The sequence below is a fragment of the Thunnus albacares genome, chromosome 8 (genome assembly GCF_914725855.1).
Source record: "Thunnus albacares chromosome 8, fThuAlb1.1, whole genome shotgun sequence".
In the NCBI taxonomy this organism is placed as follows: domain Eukaryota; kingdom Metazoa; phylum Chordata; class Actinopteri; order Scombriformes; family Scombridae; genus Thunnus; species Thunnus albacares.
Window position 1 is genome coordinate 24,715,873 of NC_058113.1, and position 22,076 is coordinate 24,737,948.

The following is a 22,076-nucleotide window of genomic DNA, read 5'->3' on the forward strand; positions in this document are numbered from 1 at the left end:
CCGCCCACTTACATTCTCTCTCTAGACTCTCGACTTCCTTCCACCTCCCTTCTCCACCTTGAGTCTGCCTCTCTCTCTCTCTCTCTCTCACTCCCTCTCTTTCTCACTCTGCTTGTCTTTCAGGTTATTTCTGGTTTCTACAGTTAATAGGAAATGATTGACTATATACTTCATAAGACAGAAAAAGAAAGAAGCTGATCATAGACACACTATGATGAAGATATGTGTATCGGGGGGGTTAATGCGTTGTTGCTAACTTGGGGGCTAACCCGCTTCGATAGATGAGTATTTTCTTTGTCTTGAGGAGCTGCTTTTCCTCTGCTCCACTCGCATTTACCGTCACTTTTCTGCCACTCGCTCAACTACATAGCTCATTTACACACTCACAAACACACTACCCACACACACACACATTGTCCTATTCCTTAACGGAGCTATGCTACAGTCTTGTACCTTTCACGTAGATGTCCTTTGAAGAATGAAGAGAGGGAGGATGACTCAAAATAATTCCACAATAATGAAGGACACATGGACACACTGGGATAAATGTACGAATATGTAGATAAATGGTCTTAATTTAGGTCTCCATTGCTTTAATTATGGTATTAGAATAATGATTTAAAACAACCTGGCAGACATGCCTCATTATGCTCTGATGTAAACCTCATATGCAAATATAATATCAGTTATTTCAGTAATTATTAACTCGCTTGTGTACACACGCACAAAATCATAGGCCTGTCTAATGGTTATCAGTTGTTGTATCATACAGTATCATAGTTGTATCATACAGCCAGTACACCAGAGGAGGGAACAAAATCAACATACAGTTTCTAATTTCCTTAAGTACAAAGTTGATTTTCTTTCTGGTTGGCTGATGTATTGTAACAAAAGTTTGCTATACAGTTAACTTGCTGTGGTTGGTTGTTAGTCATTTTGAAATATTGGATAAAAACAGTTATGTAACAAATTTAAACACATTTTTGTTCTATACATCTCTAAAAATAGTAAACTTGCATTGTTCCATAAGCGCATAACTAAAACACAGCTGATTCACTCACTGCGCACTGAATTAGGAACACCTCTGCAATCTAATGAAATCCAATACAACAATTCTACTTTAATGAAGCTCATACATTTTCAGTTTTTGTTGACATTGTCAGAAAGATGATAAATCTACTTCATGTTTATTATTGAGGTCATAGTGGGTGGTCATGGTTTACTGGAGTGCCTTATATATTGAAAAGTGTTCCTAATATTGTGCCCCCCTCATGTATGTTAATGGGGTGGACAAAATATAAGAACACATTAATGTGCGGCTTTAACAGTATCCACTCTTCTGGTAAGTTTTCCACATAGTTTTGGAACCTTGCTGCAGGAATTTGCTCCCATTCAGCCACAAAAGTATTAGTAAGGTTGGCCAGTGATGGTAAGGCCTGGCTCACAGTCTGTGTTCCAGTTCATTACAAAGAAGTTGGATGGGGTTGAGGTCAGAGCTCTGTAGAGGCCGTCAAGTTCTTTCTCACCAAACTGGGAAAACCATTTCTTTGGCTTTGTGCACGTCATAATTAAAATACCCAAAAAATAAAAAACAGCCCCGGATCAAAAGTAAAGTGTGGACACAGCTGTCCCCTACTTGTATGCAACTCTAAAGATGGTTGGCAGGGTGACATCCTCATCCTCATCCTACAAGATACCTACCAACTCACTTGTTACATGCTGTTTTGGATTAGAAAGTAAGGCTAAAGCCCTAAAATTTGATTAAACTAAATGTATGGTTGGTTTAACTCAGAACAGTGTAACTCTCCCACGGGTAAACCAACTAATGCTATTAAAATATTTTGTGCCTCTACAGCCTTGGAGTTATAACTTATCATATTTGCGTGACGAGGCTATTAATTGCGACCAGTTCAAGAGATTTCTCCTCCCAAACTGTTTCATTTAAATATTTTCTAAATTTTTCGACCTAAAAGGCAAAACCTATCTAGTATTGCACAGGAAAAAGGAATTATTAGAGAGAAAAATTGTTTAAATTGATTTATGTTTAGCTTATCCTATTAATCATGACAAAATGTGAAAAGCCATGAGGCTGATACACATAATTTCCAACCCGAACTGCATAAATGAGAGTTTACATGTTATGGAAAATGATTTCACTTACTTTTAGTTCAGTGTTCAAACTACACATGCTAAAAAAGTGGTCTAAAACAATTTGCTGCAAATCATCATTAGATTGTGGCTATTCATGTACAGTCGAAATACAGTGTGGCTATAATTCCCTCTTTTCAGTGAAATATTTTAAACACCATCAGATTCAAACCATTAAGAACACAAAAACACAAGCTCAGTCATATATCAAATACTGGCAGACTATGATTGGGCAAAGGTCTGAATAAATATTTTTCATGAAGGTAGCTTGTACTGAAATTGCCTTTGCAAAAATATCACACAGAATTATTGTTGTAGCATAGCAAAGACAGTCTCACTACTAATCTAATTTACATCCTTATTGATTTCTGTCTATTCCTAATATTGGATGTACTGATCTTTGTGTACACAATCTGTCTATCTTCAAGTGTTGTCTATTTTCAGTGGGTTATGGTCAGTAACACCTTATTATAGACAACAACATCCTAGCAATAATTTGCTTTGATGGTTGATTTTAATTAGGCTGTTGTTTGACTACTCTGTAGTAACCAGTTTCATGATAATATGCCACCTGGCTACAAAATAATAAAGGCCCTGCCTCCCTTGTAAACCTCAGAGAACGTGCTCGCTTTAAATGAAAGTTGTCAAACAGTGTTTTACATTGGAAGTTGACTACTTGTTATGCTTGGTAATTTTTAGTTGCCAAACTAATGAGATCTTTGGTTGAGTTTGTTGTCTCTTCAGGAATTCATGAGTTCATGTTTTATGCATTTCAATATCATACTGAGGAATAAGAAAAAGGTAGATTGGTTCTGCCAATTTTAAAGACCTCAACGTATGTCATAACCAAGTGGGTGACTCCTGGTCTGAAAAGTGAAGCCAATGCGTAAGTGTCTTAAACCTGCATTCTTTCTAATGGCCATCAGGGGACAACTCCACTAGTTGCAGAAAGAAGTCTAGGAGAAAATGACCCTACTTCACACTTGATTTATTACCTCAGTAAACTGTTCCCTAGTGAGTTTATGGTCTCAATTGCTAGTTTCAAGCCTTCTTCAATACAGCATGATGTTCATTTTGTAAATTATGGTCCTGTTTAAAGTAAAATAGTAATGCAGGCACGCTATCTTTGACAGCTACGTATGGCAACTCCATTTGGACATACAACATTAGAGTTGAGTTTAACAGTCTTCTGTCACTGCTCAATAACTACTTTACAACTAAATCAACAAAAGTGAAAAGTTTCGAGTATTATCAGCTTTTGAGAGATTACATCTCTAACGGTGTATTTCACCCCAGCCTATCCATCCATAAGGCTAACATTCGTCTGTTCTGTATTGAACTACAACTCTTTGTCTCTATTTCTAAGATAACAACGAACAAAATGTGCGGTGCAAATTGGGCAGCGATGCAAATTGGGCAGTGACTGGTCAAATTGCTAAACTCAAGGCTTCAAAATGGCAGTCAACAATCCAATGGGTGATGTCACGTGACTATGTCCATATTTTTTTTACAGTCTATGGTTATAAAATTTTATATGGACTATTGCACACTGTAGTCATGACTCTCATTTGAACGCACAATCGGTGCTGATAAGATAAAATGCCACCTAGCACAATCGAGCAACCATAAAACCTGGCAAACCAGCAAATGAAAACTTTATGAAGCACTTTTGCTTGGTGTAAAGCAAAGTATGTGATATAATTGGTCCTTTTGTCCCATGAGATGCTTAATTGCTGCTGATCTATAACTAATTTCCCCAAAATGTAATAGTAATTTACATGTGCTGTCCATCTGCCAGTGCACACTGGATTCATTTATTGGGCCTTAAAGCAGAAAATAAACACTAAATGATGTGTTATTTATGAGATGTTGATAAGATGAAAAAAACATTGACTGCCTCTGTAACAGTTTTGTTAATGAGCAACCTATTACTGAATGTCCTCTCTCCATGCCTTCTCAGTCCTCAAAGTTTCCCAATTCCCTTTGAAGCTCGAAGTAACTTGGGTTGCCAGCAAAAACACAATAATCAGCAAAATCTATGCTTTTCCTGCACAGTGTGACACTGTTTCCAGTATGGCACCTTGTTTTCACTTCACACTTCAATGAATTTTATTGTAAAAGAACCTTTCCTTTTCCCCCTGTCGCCAAATTAATTCACAGTGGAGGCATCCCTGAGAGGAGGAAAGGCTTTGATGTTGTTGGACACAAACTGAGGAGATGAGATGTACTTCTGTAGGCTCTTGCACTTCAAGAACTTCATCAATGAATCATCCTTTGCACTGTCACAGCAAATCAAATATATCTTGCGTCTCTCACCTCGCCAGCCTGTTTGAGTCACAAAGACTGAGCAAAACCTTTGATCTAATTCAGTAAACACAGGTTGGACTGGGCAGATTCTGGCTCAGGATGAGGTCTCTGGGTGAGGAGAAGCCATGAAATCGATTTTCCTATTTGAAGTCTGGTACAGTGCATACACATTACAGAATCCCACATAATCCTTCTTTCAGTCTTTACAATTCATGTTTAAATTTGGAGCAGTTTAAATTTCTGCAAAACAGTATTTCTTCCCTATGTTCTTTACTCTTAACAATAATACCCTTATGACTCAGTATCAGTGTATAGTGCCCTTTATCTGTCAGCGGTGTTCTTTATGTATTGTGTGACAAACACAATAGATACTGAACAAATAAAAGACTGTAGGCAAAGCTTTCAATCAAGCACAGAACACAGGCCTAAAGACACCAGAGTCCAATTTGTCCACTTGTGTGACTTTGAAACATGGACCTGACAATGTGCTCATCACAGGGATTGGCTGGAGGGGAGGAGGATGATTACAAAGGATACTACTGCATGTCATGAGTTCTGTTTACCCACTAAAACTAATCTAACCCCCCTTTGGTATCACCTCCACCACCAACAACCATCATTTTCCCTCAACTGTCCCTGCTGAAAACCTCCCAAGTGACATTAATGAAAGCTCATAGGTAATCATGAAAACCAGACAGATGAGCTGTACTTCTAAGCAACAAAGAAAAGGTATGTTTCATACAGTGTTCAAGGGAAGTTATCTCTGAGAGGCTGACAGGTCACAAACAGACAAGTAGACAAACAGAGACGGGCTAACAGATGAGCTACTTAGTTTACAGGCAGGCAGAATGAGAACAAGATAAAAATACAGCTCTAAAGATAGGCATTCAGAAAACAGACTAGCTGCCCTACACCGGCAGGTAAACAGATCATTCTCCAAAAGACAAGCCAGGGAATTTACATCAAGGTGATAATCCTTGACAACATAGATATTGATATGTTCCCATTAAAGGCACACCAGAGACTGTACAACCAGCTTTATTCTGAACTAAACTGAATATAACTGCAGTCTTTCTGCATCTGCATTAATGGCCTTTTAAATACATAAAGGTACAGGTTTCTCGGCTCACCGGGGACATATAACAGATAAATCTGAACAATTTAATCAACCACAACAGAGAGGTGAGAAGGTAATTATAATGAGGCAAGAATGTATATGTTCTGAAGTATAGTGGAAAATAGATTGATTTTCTGAACAACATGCTCACTAACGTCCAGATAATTGTGTTGTGAGATGTGCCCTTTTCATAACTTAATGAGGAATGATTTTTTATGTAAAACTCATCTACAATGTGTCTTGAGGCAAAGACCCTTGGTTTGATCAGTAATATGATTTGTGTGGTGCATGGCTGGCCTTATGCCATGGCATTATCCAAACTCATCAATTAACACCAGATGATTATAATTTTAGCAGGGGGTGGAGATGTTTGTGAAGGCAGTGTGTCAAAGGGGAAAACTGATGGATGAAACAGCATTAATTCTTGGATGAAGAAGAAATGCAATGAAGAAATGTACATGGCCGCTTTACTTTGCAAGCACACCAATACTTTTTGCCTTTCACAATTTCTTATTTCAGCATGAGGCTGTTGATGGGTACCTGAGTTCTTGAGATGAATTATTCCATCTGTTGAATAATGCATTACAGCCACACATCTCTGATCACCAGTAGTCATGAATGAAAAAGATCAGACAACACAATACCGACTCTGCAGTAAAAGGATAATAATAGTTATACTTTGGCCATGGAAAATACTTTTGATTGGCGAAAAGAAATATGAAACATACCACTGGTTAACAATTAAATAAGATTTAGATCACTACTGATAATAGTCTAGTCACATAATATCAATGTACAACTAAACTAGTGGTTTCCCACCTTTTTTGGCTTATGTCCCCTAAAAACAACCTACCTATTGGGACCAATTCAACAAAAAGTGTCATTTTAATGATTTTTTTAAATGCCTAAAACACCTAAAATTAACCAGTATTTAATAATAAAAAACCAAAGACTGGAGGAATGTCTGAAAAATGAACATTATTTGTATGAAACATGTTTTTACTGCTCTCCTATGCTGTTGAGTTTTTCTCACAGTATTTCATGGCTGAATGGCCATGGTAGAAGTACTGTGACGTCTTTTTTCCCTGGTTGGCTGCAACTATTGCCAGATACAGTACTTATTAGTGATATACAGACACAGTAATAAAACTAGTTGGGATGGCCACTTGAAACCAAGGCACCATTAAGGTGTTTTTGTGACAAGAGTCAAATAGAGCAGACAGATAAATTAAATTAAGAATTTCTTCATAGGTACACCTAAAAATGTATGAAAATGTTTTTCTTCACTCAAATGTTGTTAAACTGTTATCACAGAAGAAGGGCTCAGGTCAGAACATTAAAATGCTGGTTAAGTCCATGTGACTAGAGCATGCTGTTAACACAGCCCTGCCTGGCTGTGTTTAGCTTGCCAAAGTGGCTACATTTTTGTTCTAACAAAAATAGAGAGATGAAAAGGGAAGCACGCAGGAAGTGAAGAAGCACTCAGACCAGCGCTGTGACTATCAGCAGTGCAGAGTGTGTGACTATACAAAGGCCCTGGGCCTCTAGGGGACCAGCTAATACCCCCTGTCCATTCAAACACATGATAGCATTATTGCATTAGTGGTAATGACTGTGTTTGATTTCTTGCCAATGCAACAACCTTTATAACTTTCATCAAAGCTGAAGAATAACACATGTAATACTGGAACACAGACATGGAGCCCAAAAACAGACTCATGGGGCAGGACAGGTGAAGTAAAAATGATCTTTACTTGGCCAATATGCAGAAGAATTTACAGCAAAAAAGACCATTTTAGAGGGATAAGGCAGGCAAGCTGGAGTCAGCTGAAAGGTAGATGGTCATAAACAGATGCAGGTAGGCATAAGATAACGAAGCCTGGAACAAAGGCCCCTTTATACTGTGCAGCTTCAGTTATGTCCAAGACGAAAGATGAGAAGACAGTCATGAGAGAAATCTGGTAAAATCTTTGGCCATCAATCTAAAACGGTGGTCCTAGATGAGACAAGTCCACTGACAACTGAATCAGTGTGACTATCAGCAGTGTAGTTTGTGTGACGAAAGATGAGAAGACAGTCATGAGAGAAATCTGGTAAAATTTTTGGCCATCAATCTAAAACGGTGGTCCTAGATGAGACAAGTCCACTGACAACTGAATCAGTGTGACTATCAGCAGTGTAGTTTGTGTGACGAAAGATGAGAAGACAGTCATGAGAGAAATCTGGTAAAATTTTTGGCCATCAATCTAAAACGGTGGTCCTAGATGAGACAAGTCCACTGACAACTGAATCAGTGTGACTATCAGCAGTGTAGTTTGTGTGACTTTCCTGCTTTTTCAAAACATATGACGGGTGCAGATGGATGACGCAAGTTGATGTCATGCCTCTGCTTTTATGTACTTTTTTCTATTTACATTGTAATGCTACAGTTCACAATGTACACAGATCGTGACCAAGATTTTATTGTAGCTGTCTTGCACAATGTGACACGCAAATAAACTCACATGACTGTTGGTGCCTTAACAAGAACTGTACATTATCTTTTATCTGATAGGGTTAATGCTGTTGAGTTGCAGCTGGCTGAGCAGGTAACTGGGTCAGGTGATGAGCTGAAACAGAAAAACACACTAGTGATGGCTGGTGGACAGGTGAGGAATAGCAGGTCAGAAACAACTAAAGACGAACTGAGGCAGAGGAGGGAGGAGAGGATGGAGAAATTGTGCCTACAGTACCATGTTGGAAGTCTGAAATAGATTCATGGGGGTCAAATAGAGAACAAAATAGACCACAGCCCATGACATGTGTTAGGCCAGCTGACACGACCCATGTGGCACAAATGTAAGTATCCTTGAAACAGGATGGTTAGAGGGAAATGTAAGAGTGATGGAATTGGTCTTCTTTTGGTGAAGCATATTTAGATGATACTATGGACTGGCTCAATAGATACCAGCATCATTCTTTGCATGAGGAAACCGCTCTGGCTCAGCTAAATGTAAATGTACTGCAGATTTATGCCTCAGTCCAGGTTAGAGCCAACTTTAATGTGTATAGGCCTTGAGTAAATCATTGATTATTAGAGTAGAGACAGCCAATATCCAGCAAACCTAGCTGTGAAGGTTTAATGCCAGCCTTGTCATTTTTAACTCAACATTAGTGAGTGATGTGGATCTGCAGCAGCCACCTTGGAGAGCTAAAGATGAGGCTAGTGACAGAGTTTACTGCAGGCCCCATGCGTCATCCTGGGTTGACAACCATTATCCATCATTCTTCCCAGGGAAGCAGGCATATTGGACATTTCATGCGTGGATAAAAGACAAAATACATCACAATAGAATCATGCGTAAATGAATGCAAGTCCCCTCTGGGCTTTCTCTAAGGATTCACAAATCAAAATGTGACAATTCAAAGACACAAACCAGCCCCTATCTTGTAGCTTGTGTAATATTTTACTGATCTGCACTTCACCTTGGGAGTGGAATTATAAAGTAGTCGTAAATGTGTCCTCCAGACAGAATAAGGTGTCCTCCAAGTCACAAGTCCATTTGTGTCTGTTATTGCATTTTCAGAGATGACTTAAGATTCACATGGGTGGCCTTTTCTCCTTCTCAAGAGTCAATGTCTGTTGTTATGGTGGTAGCCATTTATCTGTATTTTCAGTGTACAGAGACTTATTTCTCCAAATATCAGATGGCAATGCTATAAATAATGATATAATACTGTAACCCTAACCCCTAAAGAGCAGGTGTTTTAACAATCCTTCTGAGCAAAGACTGTTTGGGGAGATATGACAGCTGTTAGGTTAGTTAGAACTGCAAATGACGCAGTATTAAAGAACACAATAATGATCTTCCAGAATAACAAAAATTAAAATAAATGTCCCTTGTACAAAATGAATTGGCTTTTGTACTACTCCTGCTTTTCAGTAGCTAAAAGTAGAGTTAGGGGGAAAAAAAATCACATAAAAATTGAAATTTTTATATCCAATGATTCTGAATCACTTCACAAATTCCAAAAGGTGGAAGTTTGTAGCGAGAGCACAGTTAATTTACTGTGTGCTCAAAACATTGAGCTTGCTTACTCGCTGTAAATCAGTGTGAATAAATACACCAGTGGCACCCCTAAAATATAGGCTGAATCCAAATGTCTACCCTCTGGACTTGCAGACTTTTGTCATGATTTACACCGTGACATGTTCACCATCATCACATCAAGTCTGTGAGGGCTCTGAGCTTCAAGGGGATGAAATGCGCTATGAGACGGGACTTAGATGTAAGGCCCCAAGTGTTTTCATGGAGATTTATTGAAATTCCTGACCCTGTAACTCATTTGAAAGTGTTTTTTTGAGCAGTTCTCAATGGTTTTGTCACTGGCAACTTGTGTATGATATTAGCACGGTCTGCCCGCAAAGTTCGCCAGTCTGCAGGTGCTGTGAAGTCCAGCTTTTGGAAAGTTCTTTGCACAAAACTATGCCTCCCTTTTTTATTATTTTCTAGCTGCAAGCTAGCACTGTGACCAAAACAAACTGTACAACACAAAAGTAAAGACGTGCTACACAGACCTTTTTTTCACAAAGGGTGGGTAGTTTGTTAAAGTCTACTAAACATCTTGAAATCCAGAAGGTTTTCACATCATGACACAGAATGTGGTTTCTTTGCAGCCCTCAACCACAGCCTTTCAAGTCCTCCTTTCAAATTTTTGTTGTTTAGAAGAGGGCTTGCATGTCCTTGTTCGCAGAGCATCGTATCCTCAATTAAACTACACTCACTAAGCCGTTCAGCACCGGGATTATTCTGCATAGTAGTGACATTTTGTGTGTGGCTATACTCCCATGGGTTTCTCTCACATTTAGAAAGCTGCTTACCCATTCTGACAGCATGGGAGACTTTAAGCCAAAGCACATAACACCACCCTTCAAAACCAGTCAACGTTGAAATGAAATTAAATGAAAGATACAGAATAGAACAAAAGGTTCCGAGTGGCTGGTTAGAGAAGTTGGTTAAATGAAAGTATTCCATTTCTTAACCAGCAACAATGGCCTCACTTTCAGACTGGGATTAAGAAAGAGAGACTGAGATGCAAAGACAGAAAAAAGCTAGAGACTGAGAGAATGATGAGAGAGAAAGTTTAAGTAAGCAAAAGTAACCGCAAATAAAAGAAGAATCCAATATATCATAGAATAAATGTACTGTATAGAGCTCTGCGAGTAAAAAGATGTCAAAAACTTTTTGACGTTTTGTAACAGCCATACCCTGGCAACATGTATATTGTAATGTATAATAAAGAGGGCTCTTTGGCCACTCTTTTGATGTGTGCTTTGAACCTGTAACCAGACTTTTTAATGCACTTTTTAAAATTTTTTTATTATACCTTTATTAAATAGGACATTGCAGTATATCAAGACAGGAAATATTGGAGGGATTTCACAATGTCAGGATTCCCTAGACATTCTTTTCTTCACTTTACTCACTGTATGAACTTATTTGGGAAATTTGTTGTTGTCATCTCAGTGAGTGAGGACAATAAAACATAACTCTCTTCTTTAGCCACAAGGTCCAAACTCACTGTGTGCTAATGTACCAGTCGGGCAAGGGCGTCAGAAATCTACTTGCCTGAAGTCAATTTTTACTTGCCCCTATACAAATTGTTTTATTCATTAGCGGTTTATCAAATAACAACAAAGACTAAGTTAATTGTCATGTTTATTTTTTTTCTTTTTAAGTAAATGAAACAGAACAAGGACACAGAGTTTCATAGATTTGAAGCAACAAACATTCTTGCATATGACCCATCGCTAATATATCACTGAACACTAAATTCTTTTGATCATTTTTTGCAAATACATTTTTTAGACTTCCACTTCCACTCCAAGCTTCCTGATTTCCCTATTTAATGTTTCTCGTTCTCAAGAGTATTTATGGCAGTGAAAAATTACATGCTCCACTGATTTCTCTATTTGATAGTGCTCACATAATCCTGAGGGATGTTTGTTTCACGCATCACACTACTAGCCTCCTCAAATCTTGATTGGCCAACTGTGACTGCCAATATCCTCTGATGCGTGCAAAGGGTAGGGGGCTATGCTGTGCGCCAGAGAACGAGAAGATAAGTTATGAAGCAACAACGATTGAAAAAAATGATTGAAACTTTTTTTTATTTATTTATTTTTTTAACTTTTTTTTTTTTTTTTTTTTTTTACGACTTGGCAAGTGAGTTGCTAGATTTACTAGCCCGACGTGGTGGGGCAAGCCTTATTGTTGAACCATGTGCCATACAAATGATGAACTTCTTAAAAAAGACATTATTATAATAGATCAAAATTATAAAGAAGGTACAATTAATTAGTATTCATGTGTTCCATGTCTGTAGTAGACTTGAGAATTTCTTTTGTGTTTGTAAGGCGCATGAACAAGCTTTTACTCCAGTTTATTTGTATTTTTCTAAATTCCGGGCAAAAGGCAGGAAAACGACTTGGACAGGTTGACAGTCTGTTGCAACCACAGCCTAGAGGCGACTGCCGGGTAAAACATGTAAACTCACATAGAAAAGGAACAGCAGTAAGATTTGAATCACGACTATCTTGCCGTTAGGGGACTTCATTAGTTGCCTCAATACAGCTGTGATGAATATGGCACTTACTACTTAAAATTATGTAAATACTCATAACAAAGTAAAAATAACTCATAAATCATTTCATTATTTTTCAAGATATGTGCGTTTATGAATCATTAACCCACTATCCCTAGAGAGCAGTATTTCTCCCTTTGAGAGCTTCTCATATGATAATGCTTCAGAACATAAATACACAGTAAATGTCTGTATTGTTGTATAATAAGTTCCCGATATTGCCCCTCTGTTATCGTCTGCATGACTAATGTATTTTATATGCTGTAAAGCTGTGTCGGCTGACTATGGACTTAAAATAATATAGTGAAATAATGGAGCAATTCACAGTACATTGCACAGTCTTTGAATACTGTTTACTCCACATGGAGACCATAAATCTGTATCAGCTCATAGATTTGATGCACATAAACAATCCAATGTATTCTGTATACATTGGATTGTTTATGTCGTACACAGATGCACAACAATCCTAATAAACTCAATTACTTAATGTTAACATAATTTTTCTAATGTACTATCTTTCTTATGTAATATCATGTGTTTGTTTGCCCATGCCAATACTTCCAAAAATTAATCTGTTAGGAAAAAGAAAATCTCTCTTAATAATGATTGGCCAACACATTTACTCTAAACTGTTACTAAAAGCAGTTGTAGGTCATTATTGAGTAACTGCCACCCAGTGAGGTCACTCAATCTTTTTGTGATAGAAATTTTCCTAAATTACACATTTCTTAAAAAAAAAAGTGAATTAGGGATGCACTAGACAGTTCTTAGATGTCTAATTTTGAAATGACTTAATTTTTTATACTAAATACTTCCATAAATGTTAAACTGCAACAAAATATCATCCTTGACCTGTCTTTATTCTGTTTTCCTTAAATTAATTTACCACTTACCCATTTCAATTAATTACTTCTGCTGCATTTTCTCCTTTTCCACCACAGATTAATGAAGTTAATTTTATCTTAATGTTATTAGGCTTCTTATTTGGATTAGGTTTTTTTTCTTCTTTAAGAAAAAAGTGATTGCTGACTAAGTCTTCCTAGAATAATGAGTCATATAGTCCTATATATGTATTTGTACTATAAATTAAATTCCGTTATAGATTAAATTATTTATTTACTTTAATCTGAGGATTGATTTCAGTAATTTTGATGAAAGCCAGTAGCTTGGTAGAAAATATCGATGTAGTACTACTGTTTTTGTGTTCTTTTTTTAAACCGCTTACATTTTAGGGCATCTCTTCAGTTGCTTTCAGATCCCTTAATCCTGTCTTGTTTTTTTCTTTCTTTCATCTTCCCTTTCTCTTCGTCATCTCTCTTCCTCACACAAACACACAGCATATTTCCCCTTAAGGCACCCGTGGCGTTTCGCCTTTCTCTTCTTTCTCAACCCTACTCTGTTTTGCCCTTCCCTAAAGATTTGATTAATTCATGGGCGAGAAGAGACACTCGGAGCACACATTAGCGAAGGAGTTACCAGGATAAGAAGAGAAGAAAGCTGTATACCCATGACCTCCAGCGAAGATCTGTGGATGCTTTGGCTTGGCCCAGTCTGTTCATATGTGTGATCTGGAAATCTCAGAAAAAAAAAGTTAAGAAACCATGAATTTTTTATAGAAGATTATGTTTCCCTAAGAAATTTAGGCATCTATCTGAACATGTAATGAAGGCAAAAATTGCCTACATGAAGTTTCTTACTTCAAAATGCCCTTGAATGCAAATAACAAGGTTTTTTCTCTATTTCAGACAAGATTAATAAGTAAGTAGTAGACTTTATTAAGACAGCACTTTTCAAAACAGCACAGTGCTTTACAGGAGGGGAAGAAAGAGAGATAATACAGTACAACAAATGAACAAAATCAAAGCTGTATGTAAACGAGTCCATTGAGCCAAAGGTTTATTGCTTACTTCCATTCTCTCTCTTGTTTCTCCTTTGTAATGCTTGATTCTTTAATATGAAACACAGACTATTTCACAGAGCACTGGCAGTTTGTGTTAAATTGTATCACCTGCCGCCACTGGATACTATTACATTTAGATAGATATTAAAAGCATATTGTACATGGTAATGTGCCCTTTGATATTGTTTATAGAAATCTGCTCTCTCACCGGAGGAAATTTTTGTAAAAGCTGCTCAGGAATTACTCGAGAAATGACGGTGTAATGACGGTACTCTAGCAAGAAATAAGAAAGGTGTAATCCTTAACTAAATGATCTTCTGAGTGCTACACTTCTTAATTCCCTCTGCTAATTAATCTTGGATAATCAAACTCTTCTCATTCACAAAAAGTAAACCAGTAGAAGTCAGGATGGCTGTAAACTTTTAATCACTCTCTTCCTCTCCTCATTTGACTCTGGCTCAACACTTTGTAGGACCTCTGAGGCCACATAGAGGAAATAATCATACATAAATGAATGTCTTAATTGTAATTTGAGTCTGAAACTGTGGTCTTGTCAGTTTGGAATTGGGCCATTTTGGGCTGTTGATGACACAAAGAGGCTTGTGCTCATGTGTATACTTGATAAATGAAAGCAGAAAGGAAGACTGACAGAGGGCGTCTTGTTGGTCTAGTAGTTTGGGTGCATATCATATAACCGCAACGTCCCCAGGTTGACTCCAGCTAGGAAGTTTTGTTTTATACCATTCCTGTATCTCCACCATCACTGTAAATGCAAAAATGCCCCAAAAACAAGCTTTAAAGGGTTAGGCAGGCAGACAGAAAGAGACAGATGTAGAGAAGGAAATTTTAAAAAAGAAAACAACAATAATAGAAAAATAGAGATAAAACAAGCTTATGGACAGGTAACAAGGACTGAATAAAAAAGTTACATCATCATGCTGTTCAACACACATTCAAGCTTTTGGAAATATAAATGAATCTAGAATTTAAATGAGCACTGAAAGTTTTTTTCATATCCTCTCTTTTAATCAGCTAATTAAGTGAGAGAGAGAAATGGGGAGAGCGCTAGAGAGGAAAATGAGACTCATGGATATCAAAGATTTACAGTATCTGTCTCCATTTGCCCCACTTCATAGTTCTGATTAGAGGACTGTAAATAAGGCCCGTTCCATTAACCTTCTGGATAAAGTAAAGGGCAGAATTTTTCAAGTTGTCTCATGATTTAAACATGAAGTTCACTTTTTAGTTCCCACTTTACTCTCAAGTTTTCCATTTTAACATTGCAATACAACTTTAACTTAATTCATTATACATAAGCATTTTAGGGATAATAAGTGAATATTAATTTCTTGTATTTCCTGGGTACTGTGACCTTGGACAAAAATGTTGCCTCGAGGATTTAAAACCCTTTTCTGTTGTACTTATTATAAGTCACTCAGAGCACAGTAGGAGTTTCAGGTAAATATTGAAAATTTCTATGTAAATTTAGACTTCATCTTTCATGAGGGCTCCAAGCCATACAAATATTAAATTACTTGCTCAAGGTTATCTGCCACTTTGCACGCAGCCATTCCCACCCATTCTCCATTCTTAAGTATCAATCTAGCTTCAGAAGTTGGCAAGGACGTCTGTTCCCATTTCTGAATGTTAAAGAAGCTTTCTACCGTAATCTTTGTCACATCTCTTGCTCCTTTCAAAACCTGAATATACTCAATATCCTACCTTGTGCAAAGCAATCACATCTGAGCGCTACGTTTTAGGCAGGAGTGTCATATGTTAAGGGTTAACCAGATAAAACATGATGAATTGACTGTCACAGACGTTTATCTCTCCATTTATTCTCCTACTCTTAAGATAGAGGTTAAATAGAAGTTGCTCATCATAAAAACATGCATCCATGAAATGGAAATGTGTTTGTGTCTTTATCTGCAGATAATTCACCGGATAGCAGAACAAATCGATTTCAATAGTCTCAATAACATTAACCATCACTGGACCATATAACCTCACATGATACATTGCATGAAAAAGCACTGCAGAGCTGCAGAGAAACAACTGTGAAAATTGGAAAATCTAATGTGATTTATTAACATGTCAGAAAGCAATGTCGGTCCAGCATCCAGCTGTTTAAAAATTTACATTTTTGTGTTAAATACGTCAATTTAGATAGCTACAAAACCTGAGAAACAACAGCCTCCAGCAAAATATGCAAGATAGAAAAATAAATCTTCGGGGATGTTTGTGATCTCTGTCGGTGTTATCAACAAGGAATGCACTGATTACATTTTTCTTGGCAGATTCAGATTGCTGATTTTTTTTTTTTTTTTTGAAAGCCTGACCTGCTGATACCATTTTCCTTTAGTTTGATATAATTAACAGCCTACAAAAAATAAATAATTGATTAATTTAAAAAAATGTACCTGTTCTCTAATAAACAACTTAACGGTCTGCATATAAAACACTAAACAGATTAATCAACTTCTCCAAATGAAAATAAAATGGTTACATAAAATTATGACATTCTTTCTACTTTTTCAAATGAAAATAAAGTGCAGAAGGTCACAGGACGTTTTTTTCTACTACCATAAGTAGAATTCCTTCACAGCAGACAATCTATTTAAGTGCACAGATGCAAAAGAACAGAGTGAATAAAGAAACTGACCCGATAAATACAATATAAAACACACTATGAAATGTTGGAGAGAGTAAAAACTTTCTGTTCTACATGCTCATTGAAGAACGCTTAATTTTATGTTAAAATTATCTCTGATGAAAACAGAGATTTCCCAGAGTTTGGCAAAGCTCTCAGAGAAATTCCTATTTTCATCCAAGATTATGGTTAGAGGCCAACTGACCTGATGTCTTTGGCTGACGGCTGCACTGATTATAGCGCAGTGATCATCTGGGGGAGGTCGCGGTGGGAAAGAAACCCGAGTATGGAGAAGTGCATCTTTAGAGATTTTGAGTATAATTGGTGTGAGGTAACATAACCTCGTTACTCTCAATAATCGGGTGTCATGTCTGCATGTTCACATGCTGATGTTCTCGCTAGTCAGTACAACTGCACTGCAACGCAACGCCAGATCGCCTATAGCATTTGGCTTTATAGTCAGAGACACCTGCAGGTTCCAGTCTCAGCGAATCAGGCGTAAAATTGGCTGGTTTTGATTGGTGGCCCATTGAACGGTCCACTCATATTATCAACTGCTGTTTTGTAAAACAAATCATTACAACTCGTATTTCATTAAGAATTGACTGAATGAAGGCTGCTACCAGAAGAAATTCAGACAGAAAACACTTCTGGATCTAAACTCAGCCAGATTCAACTTTCTCGTCTTGTATGACCCAGAAATACTCTACGGCCCTGTGACAAATTTGTGGGCTCCAACAGGGAAATACTCCCAAAATACTTGGAAACGGTTGAAACAGGTCAGCGGGAGAACTTGCCAGATTTTTTTTTTACTATTATTTTTTAATGGTTGAGAATCCACAGGGCCATGATTCCACTGAAGCTCTGTCTCCTCTCCCTGGAAAGAAAGCGAAAACTCAGATAAGATGTGACAGGCTGATAGCTGCTCGCTGTGGCTGCTTTGGAAAGCAAGACAGGCTGTGTTTGTCTGATGAGAAATGCTCTGGAGGAAGACAGACGGGGCTGGGAGATAGTGGTGGTGGAAGGGAGAGAGAGAGAGCAGGGCGGGAGAGAAGCAGGGTGGTACAAAATGAAAATGAAACAGCAGCGTTGGACTGTCTGATGTGACCTTTTGCAAATAGATTTTTGTAAACTCCCTTTTTTTCTGGAGAAATGAAGGGTAATGACTGTGGCATTCTGATTACAGTGGTTTTTTTTTTTATTTGTGGAGATGGAGCACGCTCCTATGCCCACACATAAATATGCACTGAAACACATGCGCACCCACACACTAACAATATATGCCATGCGTGCTGGCCAATTTTCAAAGGAAAGGTCAAGGCTGACAATGATTTGAAACCCTTTTTGCAATCTGCAGACTAAGAAAAATACATGACATTACCTAGGGATGAAGGAGGGATGGAAGAAAGGAAGATTTATCGAACAGATTACGGCATACATGAATAAACAGAGGGCCAAAATATTTCCTCCAATATTTTATTACCATATTTCCTCAAATAGTGGCCGGGGCCTTTATTTACCACAACTGCAGAGGGTACCAGGCCTTTACTTGGACAGGAATATATTAAATAAAGGCCTTTATTTCTAATTCCCTCTGTTTGATAAGTATATTTTCTCATATTTTAGTATGAAGCCTCCTTGTTTTCTGATCTGCTTCTGTTTGATCTGTGAATTTTTTGTCACTGCATTATCTGTAATCCACTTACTCCGACATGCAGAACAATAATTCTAGCGTTTGAGTTCCACCCAGAATGTTTTGGCAATACACCACTCAGCTGTAGCATGCGGGAAGCATGCTCATGGATGTATGCTCGCCAGCTTAGCGAAGTTACCCTGGTTACCTTGGTTACCCATGCTCATGTAGTGTTGCTGCTGTCATTATTATTAAAACATGCACTGTTATCCCATATTTAAACAATATTGCTTCTCCTCCGCCCCCCTCCCCTCTCTGTGATGATCGGCTATGCAGGGCGATGCATGTACTCGTAGAACTGGAGTTACATCCAGGTAACTATTATTTATGCTTAACTGGCATACACGTTACATAACAGGCACCAGGAGTTCACCCTTTTCCTTTTTTTGGAGTTCATCTACCCTTGTTTTTTCCCGGGTCTGTTTTTTGGGCCTTTATTTGTTCGTGTTGACCATGATCCTGGCCATTATTGGAGACCCAACTTTTAACTAATTACCTTCTTTACAGATGTTACTAAATTCAATTGACACACTCACAAATAATTTCACCCCTCCCTCCAACCCTTTACTGCCGTTGTGGCATTGCTGCAGCAATCACAGCAATTGAAACGTCTGTATTTGAAGAAATACAGCATGTATGGTTAGTTGCACGCTCATGTCAGTCATTCTTTCAGGCATAAATCTCATTTTGCCTCACCCTGAGCTTTGGTGGAGGGAGGAAGAGGGTTACGGCAGACAGAGAATTTGAAAAGAAAACGACCAAAGGAAAAGTGAGTGCGCATGGGAGTGAGACTGTAAAACAGACAGGGAAAAAGTGGCAGTGAAATTGAGATAGCGAAGGATCTAGATGACATGAGACAGACAGCCGTTGGCTAAAAGCAGCACAGAGGCCGTATGGAGATGCAAATAGACCTGACACTACACAGCTGCCAATCCATCTGAGATGTCCTCCCGTCACGATATATATGACAGACAATCTATAATTACTACTTACTGCATCTACAGGAGCAATTATGAATTAGTCCATAAGGCTCTACAGCACTGATGACAGTCAGGTTTTAACTTCTCAAATGCCACTTTTTGTTATGTGTTATTTAGGGATGGAAATTGAGAACCAGTTCCAGTTTAGAACTGGTTCCAAATCGTCTGTTCCATCGGAATCATATGCGTCTGAGCTTATCAATTCCCTTTAGTGATGCTGGCATGTTTGTACAAAACAATGATGTCTAACTCATAAGTCTATGCTGCAGGAAACTTGAAACAAGGAGGAGTCATGGCGGAAGGGCAGAGACAGCAAATGAAACACACTCAAAATAACAGAGAAGACCTGGTGCTGACCTGTGAGTGGGCAAGGCTACAGGGACAGTCGCTGTTCTGTCGGTCTATTGCTGGAGCTAACGGAGCTAACTAACGGACAGCGGACTGTCAGCTGTTATTAACCGGGGCTAATGGGCTAGCTGACAGGCCACTGGCTCACCACACTGGGCACGCAGTACAGGACAGGAATACTGAGAGAACTTGGGGGTGATCACCAAAAAATCCTTTCTCTGGGTAGAATCACTTGCTCCAGCGTGCTGCAGCATGCATGCCTTTTTTCTACTCTGTTTCTACACTTTGTTCAGATCAAAATTTATCAGGAATCAGTAAAGGAGACGATAAAGAATCGGACTGGAAAACAGAATCAATAATGGCATTGGTATTAACAAAATCTTATCAATTCCCATCCCTAGTGTTATTACAGTGCCAACATGAAGTGTGCAGGTACCACATATGTAGCAATATGAAATCACTGATGCATATTTTTCATTGATGGGTTACAGGTCGCTGAACAATTTATTAAATGGCTGCATTTATACAATGCTTTTATCCAGAGTTCTTCACATTTTGCCTGTCATTCACCCATTCACACATAGGCCTGACCATCAGGAGCAAATTCGGGTTCAGTGTCTTGCCTAAGGACACTTTGATATGTATACAGCAAGCCACCAACCCTGTTATTAGTTGGACACAACCTCTTTCTCAACTTGACTTTATAAGTCAAGAGTTTGGTTACGTAGCACAACAAGCTAGTGAAGCTTTGTAAATGGAACAGCATTTAAGCATGTGTGCTGTGGCGGGTTACTATTTTATCGCTATTTTTACTCTTTGGAGCCATTTCTAAGCAAGCTATGGTAACCACTGTCTTCAGGTACAAAGGAACATGTCACTCGGTACAGCGGTGTGGCTCACTGACGTGTTTTTAATAGTTTTTGGATAATAACGGAGCTCTACGGCACAGAGGAATATGATATACTGGATCAGGCTTTGGATACATGCACAATATGTATAGGATTAGTTCATTGTTGAAAATAAGAAATTACTAACAGTAAAAAAAATATGGAAAATTGCCAAATCCTTTATGCACTGAATCAGAAATACCCCTGAAAATTAAGTCCTCTGCAACACAACACCAGCATCAGTAAAAATGGACAGTGATGCACTGGATTACTCTTTGGTGAGTCCCTATGGAGGATACATTTTTCACTAGAATGCTGCTCACTGTTTTGTTTACCTCAGACCCTGGGTCATGTCATCATTCTGAATTTGGTATTTTTAGCAAACACAGCATGAACACATATCCCTGTAAATAAAACAGCACATGGCTTCAACTGAGAGGAATTAAGGCCCAGTTGGAAGTCATGTGAGCCACTAAGGCTAGCTTTACTAGTCTAGTGTTCCTTTTGGTAAATTTACTGTGAGCGTACATGTTGCATTCTTTCCATAAAATGAGTGGGGAGGTTTGAGGTACCATTGTCATATTTTAGTGCACCATTGCACATTTCAAAGACTGCTAATGCAACCTAAATGTCAGACAACTTTGTATGGAGCAGTCCCAAGATTGAAAAGTTGGGAATGTTGTGGATGGCTTGAAGCAGGTATGTAATTGGTAGGTAACATGACGAGTGAGCGGGAGTCAGTGCTTTATGCACACACAGACAATTGAGGCAGAGGATCTTATCTGAAACCCTTGATTGAAGTTGATACAGTTCAGCAACACTTCACAACTGTACGGAGCCTATGCTACAAAACAGCTTTCAACCGTTCGTCAAGTCGCAAACTGTTGAAAGTCTGAACATTAACGTCACCTTATATGATGGACATCTTTATTCTATTTTCTATTTCTGATATGGGAAGCTGTGTTGATGTCACACTGCTGTCTGAGACTTTTAGTGCTCTTTCCTCTGTGACATAGAGATATCAAAGGTAGTGTTAGAGTTGAGACCTCCTGCTGTTACATATCTGAGACACAGTGAGTCGTTCTGACACGGTCAAATGTGTCATTTGTTTTATTTTTCTGGGTAGAAACCAGAAAACCTGCAACATGAGATCTTCCAACTCGAGGAAAACAAAAATGTGAATATAATCTCCAATTCTCATGGCAAATGTAAGCATTTCTGTGTGTATGTGTTTGTGCCAAACTGACTATGAAAGAGCTGGGACAGAGATTATACCTCTTATGAATCACTGTCATCAGTAAGTTGCACCAACTTTCTCTGTCTCATACTTCATACTCCACTTTTGCCCAATGAATCATCAGGCTCAGGGTGAATAATTCATGTGAGGGGCGGTTTGATGTGTGTCCTAGTTAACATTTG

The 22,076-nt window shown here is 38.3% G+C and overlaps 1 long non-coding RNA gene across 8 annotated transcripts in view; it reads left to right on the forward strand.

The window, feature by feature from the left end:
- LOC122986998 overlaps positions 1-22,076 on the forward strand; it is a 127,158-nt gene that overhangs the window by 38,714 nt on the left and 66,368 nt on the right. The gene's annotated exons all lie outside the window — the stretch shown is intronic.